The 12,531-nt window shown below is 40.6% G+C and overlaps 1 long non-coding RNA gene across 3 annotated transcripts in view; it reads right to left on the bottom strand.

Moving 5' to 3' along the window:
* Nucleotides 1-200: 200 nt before the first annotated feature.
* Nucleotides 201-12,531, bottom strand: part of LOC112247318 — a 78,676-nt gene continuing 66,345 nt past the window's right edge. For all 3 annotated transcript variants that reach the window (XR_002953050.2, XR_002953052.2, XR_002953051.2), the window contains exon 4: nt 201-720. This is a non-coding gene — a long non-coding RNA (uncharacterized LOC112247318). The remainder of the gene's footprint in view (nt 721-12,531) is intronic.

A 12,531-nucleotide genomic window follows, 5' to 3' on the forward strand; every position in this document is an offset into this window, starting at 1 on the left:
ATGTAGTTTATTTGTACTGTATGCAAACTGTATGTTTGATTCTCAGCAATGTCAGGGTCAATCAGGAACTGCTACAGCCATGTCAGCCATGTTGTTTTATTTTGATCAGCACCCAATTCACATTGATCCCACAGAGGATCTAGTCATGTCAAAGGTATATACAGTACTGTAGACATACTGTAAAAAACTCAGAAACAAAATATTCTTGAATATATTTTATTCTGTTCATTGAGAAAATACAATGATTTGAGAAAGTACAAAAATATTCCCTTTGATGTTTACTTTTTCTATAAATTCAGTCAATGTCAGATAAAGACAATGTGTCCTGCGGGTTCCCTTCAGATGTTATGCTGTATTCTAAGGACAGGTTAATTCAAAATCCAATACACCAATACAGACTTTTACAATTCAGAATAAATAATGTTGTACTTCTACATCCCAGTGAGTAGACATGGTAAACAGTTTTACAACTTACAGATTTAAATCACAATGATACAAAAAACTGACTTGATTCAAAGGATGTTAGTGTGTATTTGGTGGTTTCTGTGTATCTAGAACAGATATATGCATGCTGATTATAAATAGTAGAGTTCTGTATCTGTCTTCTCAGCGTACTGTATCTTGATGGTTGTGCATGTTGATGTTCAGGTGGTGTTCGAAGCCCATGTCTCGAGCCCCACTAGAGACAACAGTAAAGGGTCACGCAGATAGATGCTCCATCTGGAAGAGACAAGCAGAGACTATTAGTTAAACAATATCATCTCTGTCCAAATGATGATGCTGTACATGTTCAACTATTGTGTCTTGGGTGAACTTGGAGGGGCATTGTTGTTTTTTTTAAATTTCACCTTTATTTAACCAGGCAAGTCAGTTAAGAACACATTCTTATTTACAATGACAGCCTAGGAACAGTGGGTTAACTGCCTGTTCATGGGCAGAACGACAGATTTGTACCTTGTCAGCTCAGGAGTTTGAACTCACAACCTTCCGGTTACTAGTCCAACGCTCTAACCACTAGGCTACCTTGCCGTTGTCACACCCAAGGCTATGAATTTCCTTTCAGTCAGCTTGTGTGTATTATACAATACAGTTTATATTGTGTTTCAAACAGACTTTTACAAAACAGTTTATATTGTGTTTCAAACCGACTGTTACAATACAGTTTACAGCGGTGTGGACTCGAGTCACATGACTTGGACTCGAGTCAGACTCAAGTCACAAATATGATGACTTGCAACTCAACTTTGACTTTAACACCAATGACTCGTGACTTAACTTGGACTTGAGCCTTTTGACTCGACCTGACTTGATAGCCCAAATATTAAAAATTATGTTTTTTTTCAAAGTGTGCAGCGCATCAACTCTTCATTTAATAACAGATTAGAGTTTGAATCAGACAGCAGCCAATCAAATTGTGCCAGCTGAGAAAAAGTTGTGAGTGGCAGTGCAGAGGAACGTCGATGTATGAATTCAGATGGAGCCCTTGGAAAAATGATACCCAAATGTATTATTTTCGGATATAAAGACGATGCCGTATCAACAAAAACGGATTGCAACTTGCAAAACATACGGAAAGAAAATTACAGACGGAGGCGCAACAATTTACAACTTTGTTCGACATTTGAAGCTGCACAAAGAACGGTATGTCATGGCTAATATAGCAGACAGCTATAAAATGTATAACTTTGCTAGTAGCATGTAGACTAACGTAATGTTAAATCAATGAGCCTCCACACAGTCAGTCAGTGCGGGAACGTGATCATTGCACCCAAGATTGAGCTACAACTGGCCAAGCAGTTGGAAGCCTAAATCCTGCCTGATGTTACTGCTGCTCCTAAAACCTTTGACATACATTAGCCTACTGTAACCACACACACCACACACACACAGAGAGAGAGAGAGAGAGAGAGAGAGAGAGAGAGAGAGAGAGAGAGAGAGAGACAGTGTCTGTGTGTGTGTGTGTGTGCGCGCGTGCGTGTGTGTGTGTGTGTGTGTGCGTGTGTGTGTGTGTGTGTTAAGGTCGGGCAATTGTGTACAAGCCTAGATCGCCCGATTGCGCCCCATAGCGATCCTCGATAGTCGATCACTATTGGGGGGGGGGTCTTTCTCATGCCTACCCATGTATTTCCATGGAAATATCAAGTTTATTTGGAAAGTAATAAATATGTAGATATTATTAAAAGCATTCATGATTCGCTTTAATGTAATATACAAACTATTACTCTTGTTAAAAATATGAAATGGAATTACATTTGGATAAGAGCACATGACTTGTTTAGGACTCAAAACTCAAAGTTTAGGACTTGAGACTTGACTTGGTACTTGTCGATCTTGATATTATGTTTCAAACCGACTATTACAATACAGTTTATATTGTGTTTCAAAACGACTGTTATAATACAGTTTATATTGTGTTTCATACCGACTGATACAATACAGTTTGTATTATGTATCAAACCGACTGTTACATTACAATACAGTTCATAATATGTTTCAAAATGACTGTTACAATACAGTTTATATTGTGTTTCAAACCGACTGCTACAATACAGTTTATATTGTGTTTCAAAATGACTGTTACAATACAGTTTATATTATGTTCCATCTGACTGTTACAATACAGTTTATATTGTGTTTCAAACCGACTGCTACAATACAGTTTATATTGTGTTTCAAAATGACTGTTACAATACAGTTTATATTGTATTTCAAACCGACTGTTACAATACAGTTTATATTGTATTTCAAACTGACTGTTACAATATAGTTTATATTGTGTTTCATCTGACTGTTACAATACAGTTGATATGATATTGTGTTTCAAAATAACTGTTACAATACAGTTTATGTTATGTTTCAAAATGACTGTTACAATACAGTATATATTATGTTTTTTTATTTATTTTAATTTTACCTTTATTTAACCAGGTAGGCAAGTTGAGAACAAGTTCTCATTTACAAATGTGAGCAGGCCAAGATGGAGCAAAGCAGTGAGACACAAACAATAGAGTTACACATGGGATAAACAAACATACAGTCAATAGAAAAATCAATATACAGTGTGTGCAAATGTAGTAAGATTTTTATTTTATTTTTTATTTTACCTTTATTTAACCAGGTAGGCAAGTTGAGAACAAGTTCTCATTTACAATTGCGACCTGGCCAAGATAAAGCAAAGCAGTTCGACAGATACAACGACACAGAGTTACACATGGAGTAAAACAAACATACAGTCAATAATACAGTATAAACAAGTCTATATACAATGTGAGCAAATGAGGTGAGAAGGGAGGTAAAGGCAAAAAAGGCCATGGTGGCAAAGTAAATACAATATAGCAAGTAAAACACTGGAATGGTAGTTTTGTAATGGAAGAATGTGCAAAGTAGAAATACAAATAATGGGGTGCAAAGGAGCAAAATAAATAAATAAATAAAAATTCAATACAGTTGGGAAAGAGGTAGTTGTTTGGGCTAAATTATAGGTGGGCTATGTACAGGTGCAGTAATCTGTGAGCCGCTCTGACAGTTGGTGCTTAAAGCTAGTGAGGGAGATAAGTGTTTCCAGTTTCAGAGATTTTTGTAGTTCGTTCCAGTCATTGGCAGCAGAGAACTGGAAGGAGAGGCGGCCAAAGAAAGAATTGGTTTTGGGGGTGACTAGAGAGATATACCTGCTGGAGCGTGTGCTACAGGTGGGAGATGCTATGGTGACCAGCGAGCTGAGATAAGGGGGGACTTTACCTAGCAGGGTCTTGTAGATGACATGGAGCCAGTGGGTTTGGCGACGAGTATGAAGCGAGGGCCAGCCAACGAGAGAGTACAGGTCGCAATGGTGGGTAGTATATGGGGCTTTGGTGACAAAATGGATTGCACTGTAATAGACTGCATCCAATTTGTTGAGTAGGGTATTGGAGGCTATTTTGTAAATGACATCGCCAAAGTCGAGGATTGGTAGGATGGTCAGTTTTACAAGGGTATGTTTGGCAGCATGAGTGAAGGATACTTTGTTGCGAAATAGGAAGCCAATTCTAGATTTAACTTTGGATTGGAGATGTTTGATATGGGTCTGGAAGGAGAGTTTACAGTCTAACCAGACACCTAAGTATTTGTAGTTGTCCACGTATTCTAAGTCAGAGCCGTCCAGAGTAGTGATGTTGGACAGGCGGGTAGGTGCAGGTAGCGATCGGTTGAAGAGCATGCATTTAGTTTTACTTGTATTTAAGAGCAATTGGAGGCCACGGAAGGAGAGTTGTATGGCATTGAAGCTTGCCTGGAGGGTTGTTAACACAGTGTCCAAAGAAGGGCCGGAAGTGTACAGAATGGTGTCGTCTGCGTAGAGGTGGATCAGAGACGCACCAGCAGCAAGAGCGACCTCATTGATGTATACAGAGAAGAGAGTCGGTCCAAGAATTGAACCCTGTGGCACCCCCATAGAGACTGCCAGAGGTCCGGACAGCAGACCCTCCGATTTGACACACTGAACTCTATCAGAGAAGTAGTTGGTGTACCAGGCGAGGCAATCATTTGAGAAACCAAGGCTGTCGAGTCTGCCGATGAGGATGTGGTGATTGACAGAGTCGAAAGCCTTGGCCAGATCAATGAATACGGCTGCACAGTAATGTTTCTTATCGATGGCGGTTACGATATCATTTAGGACCTTGAGCGTGGCTGAGGTGCACCCATGACCAGCTCTGAAACCAGATTGCATAGCAGAGAAGGTATGGTGAGATTCGAAATGGTCGGTAATCTGTTTGTTGACTTGGCTTTCGAAGACCTTAGAAAGGCACGGTAGGATAGATATAGGTCTGTAGCAGTTTGGGTCAAGAGTGTCCCCCCTTTGAAGAGGGGGATGACCGCAGCTGCTTTCCAATCTTTGGGAATCTCAGACGACACGAAAGAGAGGTTGAACAGGCTAGTAATAGGGGTGGCAACAATTTCGGCAGATAATTTTAGAAAGAAAGGGTCCAGATTGTCTAGCCCGGCTGATTTGTAGGGGTCCAGATTTTGCAGCTCTTTCAGAACATCAGCTGAATGGATTTGGGAGAAGGAGAAATGGGGAAGGCTTGGTCGAGTTGCTGTTGGGGGTGCAGTGATGTTGACCGGGGTAGGAGTAGCCAGGTGGAAAGCATGGCCAGCCGTAGAAAAATGCTTATTGAAATTCTCAATTATGGTGGATTTATCAGTGGTGACAGTGTTTCCTATCTTCAGTGCAGTGGACAGCTGGGAGGAGGTGTTCTTATTCACCATGGACTTTACAGTGTCCCAGAACTTTTTTGAGTTTGTGTTGCAGGAAGCAAATTTCTGCTTGAAAAAGCTAGCCTTGGCTTTTCTAACTGCCTGTGTATAATGGTTTCTAGCTTCCCTGAACAGCTGCATATCACGGGGGCTGTTCGATGCTAATGCAGAACGCCATAGGATGTTTTTGTGTTGGTTAAGGGCAGTCAGGTCTGGGGAGAACCAAGGGCTATATCTGTTCCTGGTTCTAAATTTCTTGAATGGGGAATGTTTATTTAAGATGGTTAGGAAGGCATTTAAAAAAAATATCCAGGCATCCTCTACTGACGGGATGAGATCAATATCCTTCCAGGATACCCCGCCAGGTCGATTAGAAAGGCCTGCTCGCAGAAGTGTTTCAGGGAGCGTTTTACAGTGATGAGTGGAGGTCGTTTGACCGCTGACCCATTACAGATGCAGGCAATGAGGCAGTGATCGCTGAGATCTTGGTTGAAGACAGCAGAGGTGTATTTAGAGGGGAAGTTGGTTAGGATGATATCTATGAGGGTGCCCGTGTTTAAAGCTTTGTGGAGGTACCTGGTAGGTTCATTGATAATTTGTGTGAGATTGAGGGCATCAAGTTTAGATTGTAGGATGGCTGGGGTGTTAAGCATGTTCCAGTTTAGGTCGCCTAGCAGCACGAACTCTGAAGATAGATGGGGGCAATCAGTTCACATATGGTGTCCAGAGCACAGCTGGGGGCAGAGGGTGGTCTATAGCAGGCGGCAACGGTGAGAGACTTGTTTTTAGAGAGGTGGATTTTTAAAAGTAGAAGTTCAAATTGTTTGGGTACAGACCTGGATAGTAGGACAGAACTCTGCAGGCTATCTTTGCAGTAGATTGCAACACCGCCCCCTTTGGCAGTTCTATCTTGTCTGAAAATGTTGTTGTTTGGAATTAAAATTTCTGAATTTTTGGTGGTCTTCCTAAGCCAGGATTCAGACACAGCTAGAACATCCGGGTTGGCAGAGTGTGCTAAAGCAGTGAATAGAACAAACTTAGGGAGGAGGCTTCTAATGTTAACATGCATGAAACCAAGGCTATTACAGTTACAGAAGTCATCAAAAGAGAGCGCCTGGGGAATAGGAGTGGAGCTAGGCACTGCAGGGCCTGGATTCACCTCTACATCACCAGAGGAACATAGGAGGAGTAGAATAAGGGTACGGCTAAGAGCTATGAGAATTGGTCGTCTAGAACGTCTGGAACATAGAGTAAAAGGAGGTTTCTGGGGGCGGTAAAATAGCATCAAGGTATAATGTACAGACAAAGGTATGGTAGTATGTGAATACAGTGGAGGTAAACCTAGGTATTGAGTGATGAAGAGAGAGATATTGTCTCTAGAAACATAATTGAAACCAGGAGATGTCATTGCATGTGTGGGTGGTGGAACTAATAGGTTGGATAAGGTATAGTGAGCAGGACTAGAGGCTCTACAGTGAAATAAGCCAATAAACACTAACCAGAACAGCAATGGACAAGACATATTGACATTAAGGAGAGGCATGCTTAGTCGAGTGATCAAAAGGGTCCAGTGAGTGGAGTGGTTGGTTGGGGGTCACGGCGATTTAGACAGCTAGCCAGGCCATCGGTAGCAAGCTAGCATAGGATGGAGGTCTGTTGTTAGCCACCTCTTGCGTTCCGTCAGTAGATTAGTGGGGTTCCGTGTGGTAGAGGGGATTAATCCAAATCACACAACAACAACAAAAATAAAAACAATAGATATAGTTATAGAGGCCCAAGAAGAAAACATGATCATAATAAAAATAAATAAATTGTCCGATTGTCTATTCAGATAGCAGCCGGTAAGACAGCTAACGGTTAGCAGGCCGCAGATGGGCGTTCAGGTAACGTCGCGACGGAGGAGCCAGCCGGATCTCCTTCGGGTAGATAACGTCGGCAGTCCAGTTGTGAAGGCCCGGTGGGGCTCCGCGTAGGCAGTAAAACGGGTCCGGATAGGTGACTGCAGCCCAGGAGTGATTGATGGAACTCAGGAGTGATTGACGGAGCTGGCTAGCTCCGGAATAATAGATGTTTGCTCCGGAATCGATGAAGGCCGATAGTCACACGGATAGCAGCTAGCTAGCTGTGAGATCCGGGTATGAATGTCCAGAGAGCAGTCGAAATCCAGGGACATGGAGAGAAAAATTGGTCCGGTATGTTCCGTTCCGAGCCGCGCTGCGCCGTACAGAACTGGCGATAGATTTTCGAGCTAAAGGATAGCTGATGACCACAAACCGTGGTTAGCTGAATACTAACGATTTGCCAGTAAAGAAGCTAACTAGCTTCTGAACTAGCTTCTGATTAGCTTCTGGATTAGCTTCTGGCTAGTTTCAGGCTAGCTTCTTGGAGTTTCTGGCTAGCTTCTTGGAGGATTACAGATTTGAGGTAAATAATACTTTTTTATAAATATAAATTGGTGAGGCGGGTTGCAGGAGAGTGTTTTGAAGATGATTTGATGGAAAATAAAAATAAAATGTATGTGAAAAAAGTTGTAAATATATATATATACAGGACACGACAAGACGAGGACAAAAGACGTCTGAACTGCTATGCCACCAGTCAAACAATTCAGTTTATATGTGTTTCAAACCGACTGTCACAATACAGTTTATATTATGTTTCAAAATGACTGTCACAATACAGTTTATATTATGTTTCAAAATGACTGTTACAATACAGTTTATATTATGTTTCAAAATGACTGTTACAATACAGTATTTATTATGTTTCAAACCGACTGTTACAAAACAGTTCATATTATGTTTCAAACCGACTGATACAATACAGTTCATATTATGTTTCAAACCGACTGTTACAATACAGTTTATATTGTGTTTCAAACCGACTGCTACGTTACAATACAGTTTATATTGTGTTTCAAACCTACTGTTAAAATACAGTTTATATTATGTTTCAAAGTAACTGTTACAATACAGTTGATACTGTGTTTCAAAATGACTATTACAGTACAGTTTATATTATGTTTCATCCAACTGTTACATTACAGTTTATATTATGTTTCAAACGGACTGTTACATTACAGTTTATATTATGTTTCAAAATGACTATTACAGTACAGTTTATATTATGTTTCATCCAACTGTTACATTACAGTTTATATTATGTTTCAAAATGACTGTTACAATACAGTTTATGTTGTTTCATCCGACTGTTACAATACAGTTTACATTGTGTTTCAAACCGAGCTAACTAGTTCAACCAAATATACTTTTCAAGAACAGCACAACAAACACATAAAGCTACTGTCAAAAACATGGTAGTTTTCTATACATTATGCATACATTTCACTACATACAAACTCCAGGCTTGCAGATCAAAAGACGGCTCTGAGTTCTAAGTTCCCAATGTACTCGACAGCAACAAAGGGCCACAACAATGCCCCCTGACATGAGTCCCCGTCATATCACACTGAGCTTTCCACGCATTGTTCCCCTCACCTTCTCACATGTATTGTCTTACATTTTATCCTTAGAAGCCTATAAGACAGCCAGGTTTTGTGCTCTGGACACTAGGCCTGGGAGAGTATATGTGTTACAGCCACTTATTATTCTCTCATAGGGTGATGATGAGGTGATGGAGCTGGGTAACGCCTTATTTGATCCCCCTTACACCCAGCCCAACCTGGGTTCAGATCGCTCTTCACAACCCCCCAACATCACCACCCTCTTACCCGACAATCTCTTTCTCCCACAAGGTATTATGCTATCACGTTTCCTGAAACTATAGAGGCTGCTGACAAGCATCGGAGACTCTGTTAGCTTTATGGGGCCATAGATGAAAGTATGTACCATGTTGCTATAGCAGCTGAGGCTACTGGAGGTTCAACAGAGATACAACTGAATATTGTGTTTTCAATATATATATATTTTTTAATTGAACCTTTATTTAACTAGGCAAGTCAGTTAACACAATTTTGCAGTAGCTTGGTGGTAGTTGAAGTAAATTCAAATCTTGGGAGTGTTTTCAGTAGTTAAGTCTTTACTGAAGACTCATCTCTTCAGTAGTCTGTTCCAGGGGTGTGAAGGTGTCTCTGCCTAGCCAGCTCCCCTCTCTCCACTGGTATTCTCTGCCTCTGACCCTATTACCGGGGCTGAGTTGAGGGAGAGGTTCTTGTTTCCCCCCCATTAATGTCAATGGCTTGCCCCCTCATCATGTATTGCCAGGCCTTTTTTTGCTATACTTGACTTGAGTGGGTTGACAAGTTATCTTCCTGTCCGGTCTTGCGCCCCCTCAGGATTGTGTGGTGGGGAAGATCTTCGTTGTCTCAGGGTAGTAAGTTGGTGTCTGTTGATATCCCTCTGGTGTGGGGGCTGTGCTTTGACAAAGTGGGTGGGGCCTGGTTGGCCCTGTCCAGGCATATCGTCCCCCGACCCCCCCGTCGCAGTCCCCAGTGTCTATGCTATATATGTACCGGGGGCTAGGGCTGCATTTCTCCTGTCTTATCCTAATTATCCCATCTCTCTCTCTCCAGATAGTTGGCCGGCCAGATTGGACCAGTTAGACAGCTGGCGAGATAGTACCAGTTGGCCGGATGGCCAGATAGTTGGCTGACCATACAGGAGTAGTCGGCCAGCCGGCGAGATAGGACCTAGATCTAAACAATTTATCATCTAGTAGGCTTTGATTAAATTTCCAATATCCTCGCCCACGTGGAAATTCTGTAACAGTAATATATATGCAAATTATGTGATGATCTGACCGCATTCTGTCCCCTATCAACACTTTTTCAACTTTTGGTGCCAGAGAGAATGGCATAAGAAAGTAGTCAAGACGACTAGCTTGATTAAGCCTCCGCCATGTATATCTCACTAGGTCAAGGTATTTAAGTCTCCATATCAAATCAAATCAAATCAAATCAAATCAAATTTTATTTGTCACATACACATGGTTAGCAGATGTTAATGCGAGTGTAGCGAAATGCTTGTGCTTCTAGTTCCGACAATGCAGTAATAACGAGCAAGTAATCTAACTAACAATTCCAAAAAAAACTACTGTCTTATACACAGTGTAAGGGGATAAAGAATATGTACATAAGGATATATGAATGAGTGATGGTACAGAGCAGCATAGGCAAGATACAGTAGATGATATCGAGTACAGTATATACATATGAGATAAGTATGTAAACCAAGTGGCATAGTTAAAGTGGCTAGTGATACATGTATTACATAAGGATGCAGTCGATGATATAGAGTACAGTATCAACGTATGCATATGAGATGAACAATGTAGGGTAAGTAACATTATATAAGGTAGCATTGTTTAAAGTGGCTAGTGATATATTTACATCATTTCCCATCAATTCCCATGATTAAAGTGGCTGGAGTAGATATATATATCCACTAATATATATATATATCCACTAATTATATATATATCCACTATATATATATATATCCACTAATTCCAATATATCCATGACATTCATGATTTCCTTAAGTGCCTGAGGGTGATAGTTTATAGTGTGATTTCCTTTCCGGTCCATAAAGGTATTTAAGACCGTATTAAAATCTCCCACCATAATAAAAGAGTCAGGGTTGCTTGTAGAGTTGATCAATTCTTGTAAATATTTTCAAAGAAGCTTGGATCATCATTATTCGGACCGTATAGGTTAATAAGCCATATCTTTTTCTTGTCCAATAACATATTTAAAATAATCCATCTACCTTGATAATCTGTTTGGACAATTTGTACATTTGGATTAAAACATTTGTACATTGTACATTTGTTAATTAAAACCACATAACATAACCACATAACTTCATCTAAAATTGTTGAATGGGTTTCCTGTAAACAATATATATTATATTCCTTCTCTTTTAGCCAGGTAAATACTAATCGTCTTTTCTTATTATCTGCTAGGCCATTACAATTGTAACTGGCTATACTTATTTCACCACTTACTATAATGAGACAACTTTCAATTCTATTTATCAAAATCTATGTTTGTAAACGTACCATTAAAAAGTAACATGATGATTGAGTGTCTATATAACTGTACCATGATATTTGCATTGCTACTAAGTAAACCTCCAATTGGTCCCCACCATTCCACCCGCTAAAAGCCCTCCTCATCCCGAGTTGGGTTGTCATCCCAATGCCCGGCAGACCACCTCCGACCCCTCGCATCCCATAGCCCTGAACAGACTGCGATCCATCCTTCGAAAAGAGCACACAGTGCCATTTACCGAATTGAAGATCAACTGCCAAATGCATTTCCATCGCCCTCACCTCGATTTCTATTATATATAGCTGTGGATCATCCTCTATTGTCCCTAACATCTTTTACTCCTTCGCAACAGTTGTGGGATACACACATACACCCACACACACTTAACCCTTTCCCCTCACACAACCATAAACTCACATTCTCAACAGTTGCACCATCCCAGAGCCCAACTCAAGAAAGGTCCTGATTTACAAATGCACTTACTGTTGCAGCTGTATGAGAAGGCCTGCAAGACCACGCAAAAAAATTGAGAAATTGAGAGATTTTATGAACCATTGTCACATCCTAGATGATGGAGGTAAAATGTACACCTTTTCCCTGAAACACCCACAATATGGTCACCCGTATTGACCATATTCCCAAGCATCTCCATGCAGTCGGACTTTTGATTTTGTGCCACCAGGGTCACAATAATATACAGGATGCAGGATGCCTGTATCTTTGTAGTGACTGGGTGTATCCAAAGTGTAATTAATAACTTCACCATGCTCAAAGCTATCAGTGTCTGTTTAAAAATACAGTGGGGAGAACAAGTATTTGATACACTGCAGATTTTTCAGGTTTTCCTACTTACAAAGCATGTAGAGGTCTGTCATTTTTATCCTAGGTATACTTCAACTGTGAGAGACGGAATCTAAAACAAAAATCCAGAAAATCCCATTGTATGATTTTAAAGTAATTAATTTGCATTTTATTGCATGACATAAGTATTTGATCACCTACCAACCAGTAAGAATTCCGGCTCTCACAGACCTGTTAGTTTTTCTTTAAGAATCCCTCCTGTTCTCCAGTCATTACCTGTATTAACTGAACCTGTTTGAACTCGTTACCTGTATAAAAGACACCTGTCCACACACTCAATCAAACAGACTCCATACTCTCCACAATGGCCAAGATCAGAGAGCTGCGTAAGGACATCAGGGATAAAATTGTAGACCTGCACAAGGCTGGGATGGGCTACAGGACAATAGGCAAACAGCTTGGTGAGAAGGCAACAACTGTTGGCGCAA

The sequence above is a fragment of the Oncorhynchus tshawytscha genome, linkage group LG04, assembly GCF_018296145.1.
Source record: "Oncorhynchus tshawytscha isolate Ot180627B linkage group LG04, Otsh_v2.0, whole genome shotgun sequence".
Classification (NCBI taxonomy): Eukaryota; Metazoa; Chordata; class Actinopteri; order Salmoniformes; family Salmonidae; genus Oncorhynchus; species Oncorhynchus tshawytscha.